Raw genomic sequence first — 6,376 nt, 5'->3', positions numbered from 1 at the left:
TCCCTAAAACTTTATTTGTATATTTTTATAAATATTTTTACATAGTAAGTATGTATTTCTGTTACTATTTTTACTTCTCTAACACTTGGGTTATTTAAAATAAAACCTTTGCCTCCATCCACATTAAAGCCAAAAAGAACCCCTTTCTTCAAAACTCTACTTAAATATTTTTTTAAATTCTATTTTTCAGGTTCATATTCACATTTACATTTAAAATGTATACTTATGTATACTGTTATTTGTATTCTTCATTACATCTCTTCCTATTATTTGTATTTATTTATATTTTGCGGTTATATATTTATATCTTGATTGTATATCTCAATATTTAGAAATATATAACAATAATATCTACATTCATATTATTTAAAATAAAAACCCTGCCTCTAACACAAGAATAAAAAAGCCCAACCTTTGTTTTAAACAATATTTAAATAGATTTTATCCTCATGTTCAATTTTTACATTCATATTTATAATGTATATTAATTTATATAATATATATATATATAATATATATAATGTATATATAATGTAATATAATAAATTATTGTATATTTATATATATATTATATATATATAATATATATAATATATAATTAATGTATTTTAATGTCTATTGCTTACTTATGCATTTATCTTTACCAATGTCAATTTATAAATAAATTTATATTCTATATTACATCCAATGCGAGTAGGTATTTATATTTTTCATATATTTTTATTCATGTTTTTTATATTGATTAAATATTTCTGCGTCAAGATTTTTACTTCTGGAACCCTTATAATATTCAAAATAAAAACCCTGCCTCTACTTAAATAAAAGCCAAAACATTCCCTTTCTCTTAAACTATATTTACATATTTTTATATTTAGATTCCCATTTATAATTTATATTGCCATATAATGTTATTTATATTCTATACTACAACTCTTCATATTACTTACATATCTTTATATTTAAATTTATAGGCATAGTTTAGCAATTTCTCTTTATATATTCATTATATATTTCTATCTTAAGATCCACATTTCTATATTACTTATATTATTTAAAATAAAACTCCTGCCTCTAACCAAAGAAAAACCAAGGACACCCCTTTATTTGAACCAGATTTAAAATTTAGGAAGTAAATTTATTTTTCAAAATTATAATGATATTTATATGGATATTTTTATTTATTCTATTCATAGATATTATATATATTAGAGAGAATACCTTCTAATATAATCATAGATATATATTTTCTGTATTATATATTTATTTTTTACTTATATTTGTTTAAATTAAATATGTATAGATATTTGTATTTCTATATACATTTGTATATCTGAATTTATATTTTATTTCTATCTTTTAAAAACCCCAGCCTATACCCTAATAAAACCCCCCAATTTACTTTAACTCTATTTAAATATTTTTATATTTACAATCTATATTTATATATCTTGGTGTATATATATCTATATATAATAGACTATCATTTATCTATATGATAACATGTTACAATTATATACCATGTATTATAGTTTTATGTATGTATCTGTTATCTATATTTATGTTTACCACTCTAATTTTATATTTACTTTTCAATTTATATTTATTTCTATTTTCATCTCTATATTAACCCATGTCAGTTCATTAACCCGACACACCAGAGCCACAACAATACTGTACCTTTGTCAGCACCGGCACGCAGCACACGCCCATCCCATCGCAGCACAGCAAAACAAAACCTATTTCTGTTACTAATGGAACAAACATCCCACAACGTCATTGAACCCTAATAAAAACTCAAATAAACCTAACTGTAAATAAATTTCAAATCCCACTATAAAGTAGCCCAAAACCTCCGCACATGCTCATCATAAACTTCCTCCTAAACCAGTATCTCAAAAACCCCAAAAAACTCAAACACACCTTGAAAATGACACAACTGCTAATAAAAACAAACACCCAATAAAAATTAAATCAAACCAACGCACTAGACTCAAAACTGCACAACTGACCCTAAACATTACAAAAAAAAGTCCCCAAAGCTCTACCTTTATGTTAATGCACAAATAATAACATGTCATCTATAAAAGTTATTTGAAAAAATTAAAAAAAATAATTAAAACCATGAAAATAAAAAACCTAAACTATTAAAATATTAAAAAATATCACTACCTAAATTAAAAAACATATTGCCTATAAAAACCCACCATATAAATGCCCCTGTCCCAAAAAATAAAAATAAAAAAAAATATTGAACCACAAAGAAATCAGAACTTAGGAACACCAAAACCATAATGTTCAAAAAGTCACACCACATCCCTTATCATACACCAACTACAAACAACAGAAAACAATACAATGAATTCTTAAAAACCACCTTAAAACCACTACACTGAAAAACATTTCAAAAATTAAAAACTGCATCTAACAAAAGCCATCTAATAAATTCACACCCAAAACTCCAGACGCCCAGCTGGCCCTACCAAAGCTCTATGTTTATACATACAGCAAACAAAACCAAAATCCCAGTAATACCCATCAGAAATCTATGAAAGAATCCTATTGAAATTAATCCTGCCTCAAATACAAACCAACCCATCCAGAAAGTCAGCTTCACTCAAAAAACAATTTACACAGACTTAATACTACCAAGAAATGAAACAACACACCATATACCACCAATGAATATCATAGTGAAGGAAAAAAAAAAACACTACATTTTTTCCTTTTTGTTTTTTAAACTAACTTCTTTTATTAGCTAGAACAAAAGATTTTGCCAGGACTGTAACAACAACAACAACTTCTTTTGCTTCTTCTCCTTCTGAAATGTCCCTTCTCACTCCCAAATTCCTTTCAACGCCTGAGTTTACATCCAAGCAAAAAAGCAAAATTCCTGCACTCGTGCGTCCGATGCTCCTGTCAGATTCTCTCTTTCCCTCCACATCTTCTTACACTTTCAGTCTTCACGCTGTCCCGCCGTGATGAGTCTGACAGAAGAATTGGCACATGTTAACAGAGCATTTCCTTCCCTCCCTCCCTCCCTGTGCTTTCCTCAGCGCATTTCAATCCATCCCAGGCCTGCAGTGATGCACGCTCACCCCAAAGCTCACAGCAAGCATGCAGCAGCTCAGGCTCACTCGGCTCCAGGGCCCAGAGCCTGCAGGCCCTGCAGCTGCCACACGGATGGACCTGGTTCCCTCCCCGGGTGCCGAGAGGGAAACCTGAGGGCAGGCGTCCACCCCGAGGGGGCACCCGCAGCCCCGGGCAGGCATGGAGTCGCCGGCTGCTCTCTGGGGACGACACCCTCCCTGCAGGCCACACTGCCTCGTCCTCTCCCTCCCTGGGGGACAGGCACCTCCAGGGTCTGTGACCAGCCCCCTTCCGTCAGCATCCAGGGGCTCTGTCAGAGCCAGAGGGCTCAATTCGTGGTGAGTATCGATGGCACCCAAATGGCAGCCCGAGGAAATCGTGTTCTGGCCTCTAAGTGCTTGGGACAGGGTCTGATTTTTTGTTTTGTACTTGTACGAAGATTAGTACAACAGGGCTCTGATGGATGACATGGCAACACAGAACTAAAAACTCCTCGACAGGATTACATCGACTTCTAGGAAAAGACAAAAGCCTAGGACCCTTCTGAAATCTACTTTTAATCCAAAGCACGGAGATTGTCAGCATGCTGCACCTTCCAGCTTTTCAAAGCAGCTTACCTCTCAAGACCAGGAAACATTGATTTCTACAGAAACAATGGGCAACCCCCAGGCTAATCTCAGCACTACTGTTTAATAGGGGACCTGCCAGCGTGCCAGTCCAGCTTCAAGTGTGCTTTACTTCAGTCTAACATCCCCACACAATTCTTCTCACATCTTCCAACCCTGAAATCTTATTTTCCCCTAAAGCTTCTCTTCATTAGCAATTTCCAAGTAACATGGTATTTTTACAACATTCAGAAATGTCATGCTGGACTGTGCTAGAGAGTAATCTGCAAATATCAGCTGAGCAAAGTTTGAATTGCCTTGTCCAGAGAAAAAACCTACAAGTGAACACCTACACCTGCCTACAAAGAGCTAACAAGCCCCTGGCAGCTGCCAGCATCAAAGCACAGCGGATGTCTCTAATACAGGGTAAGGATAACAACATCACCTTCTGTTCTCTCCAGCTTCTTTTCCCTGCAGTCATATTTTGCTTCTTATGATTTTTTTAGTCTCTGTATCTTCTTGGACAGCACTGAGCCCGACGACAAGAATACGAGAGTCTTTCCCTGCCGTAGGGAGAGAACCAGGAAAACAGTTAAAATAAGAACAGGGCAGTTTGAAATTCATACTTGCAACGAGAAGCAGCGCCTAACCAACAGAACAAAAGTAAACAAAGCATGACACCTCCCTGGGGACAGAAGACTTATAAACTCGCCAGGATTTACAATTCTAGCCACCAACCCCTTCAGGACAGCAGCCAAGTGTCCCACGGGGTGGTGCTGCACCAAAGAACCATCTGAGAGGTTCCAAAGAGTGAAATGCACAATATTTTGCAAAGACAAAAAATCTTGAAAATAACAAAAATACAATAGATGTAAACTACAGGGCAAGAGTACAAGTGTTACCTTTGGCAGCTGGAACCATCCAGGTGAGCACCTGATAACTGGATCCTCACCAGAGTTTGAACCCTTCAGGACACAGAAGGGTTTTCCCCAGGAATTTCACAGACTGAGTTTTGACAGAAGCACGCTCGCCGGATCCTCAGAAACGTCGCCCATTCTCCAGGCGTCTGGAGAGAACTGCAAATGGCTCTCACGTAGCTGGAGCTGGTTCTGTAAGGTCTCAGGGTGAATTTCACCAGATGCAACCAAATTGGGCAACTCCCAGTGGGACAGAAGGAACCCAAAGCTTGGGTAAGCAGAGCTGCAGCAAATACTGAGGAAACAAACATAACAGCGTAAAAAATAATAAACTATCCTTTTTTTTCTCTTGCTTTTGTTTTTTTTTTTTTTCTTATTCAGATCAGCATAGCAATTAAAGAGAAGGTGAAAAACTCACCATTACTGAACATTTCATCACCTGTAAGCTGAGCATCCTTAGCATAGGGGACTCCAAAGTTAAAATTCACCGATCCCTGGGAAATGAAACCAAATATCGTATGGTAAACAATCAAACAGCAGACATAAAAATTTGTTTCCTCTAAGGACTTTCAGGTACGTAAGTATCTTTGCATTACACATTAGAACATACACTTTATACCATCACCTAACACATAATAATTTACCTTTAAATTTTGATAGTATAGCATGAATTTTTAACTTAAACTGGTGATCTATTATTATTCAGTTGGTGCCTAAAGTTATTTCTGCTGTCACGTTCAAAAAAACATGAATTTTTTTTTACTGGAATGAGCAATTGATTTCAAAGTCATCACAAGCCCACCAAAACACAAAGCTGGGTTCACTGGACGGCTCTGTGAGCTAGAAGTAGTTAGGCTTGTACTTCCCCCTTGTTCTTCCAGAACCAATAAATCCTGTCAACAAAACCAGGATCTTTAGCCCGCTGCTGTGAAAGATTCTACAAGGATGATGGTTTGATTTGTGTTTAGAAGTTTTGATTTGAAATGGCCAGTTCAATGGATAAAGACAGTTTACGTAGTATTACATTACTATTATTATTATTTCTATTATTATTTTTACTAGTACTACTGCTATTGTTATCACCTGCTACTGGAAGAAACAAACCAGTAGTACCTATACTTAATTACTTTTATTTCCAGAAAATAACAAAGAAAAAGAACCAAACCTAAAAAAGTCACTTCCTACCTTTTATATCAAGGGATGAAAAATTTCTCTTGGGCTCTTCTCCAATCTATCAAGACTCATAGCACTGAAAGGCAAACAAAACAGTGCTTTATAGAAGGCCAAGTGCACGTTTCAAGGCTGAACCACCAACTGATTGCAGTGACAGCACTTACAACATGAAGCGTTCCCAGAGCCTCTGTGAAATGGAATGTTCTGTGGAACTGCCGTTTCTTTCCCAAAACACTAACTTCCAACACTTCCTAATCGTATTTTGTATTTTAAAACAAAAGAAGTTAGTGAGACTCTGTGAGGAGGTCAGGTTTCAATTTATTTCCTTCCAAAGCACAGAGCTCTCTTCCATCACCCTTCCCTTTGGCTCTACACTGAATCATGGTGAGCATTTGAGGAGTGCTCAATAATCAATTCTATTTCTCTCTTTTTCTAGTTCTCTCTATTCCTAAATCATTCAAGACAAGTCAAATGAAAAATGACAAGTTCAGCATCAAAGTCACACTTTTTCTCTTTGTCTGGTCAAGAACAGGCTCTAAATCCACTTATTGCTGCCTTCAACGATTAAGACTTGCAAAACCATTTTTACATGTT

At 35.5% G+C, this 6,376-nt stretch overlaps 1 long non-coding RNA gene across 1 annotated transcript; it reads right to left on the bottom strand.

Annotated features, from left to right (window-relative positions):
- Positions 1 to 2,707: 2,707 nt before the first annotated feature.
- LOC131096059 (uncharacterized) lies at positions 2,708 to 5,840 on the bottom strand. Its single transcript, XR_009115949.1, has 5 exons — positions 5,795 to 5,840; positions 5,028 to 5,103; positions 4,595 to 4,904; positions 4,138 to 4,255; positions 2,708 to 2,984 (listed from the first exon to the last, which is right to left on the bottom strand). It is a non-coding gene; the product is annotated as an uncharacterized LOC131096059 (long non-coding RNA).
- Positions 5,841 to 6,376: the final 536 nt, after the last annotated feature.

This window comes from Melospiza georgiana, chromosome Z (assembly GCF_028018845.1).
Source record: "Melospiza georgiana isolate bMelGeo1 chromosome Z, bMelGeo1.pri, whole genome shotgun sequence".
In the NCBI taxonomy this organism is placed as follows: Eukaryota; Metazoa; Chordata; class Aves; order Passeriformes; family Passerellidae; genus Melospiza; species Melospiza georgiana.
Note: the sequence above shows the minus strand (reverse complement) of the source record. Positions and strands in the feature narration are given on the sequence as shown.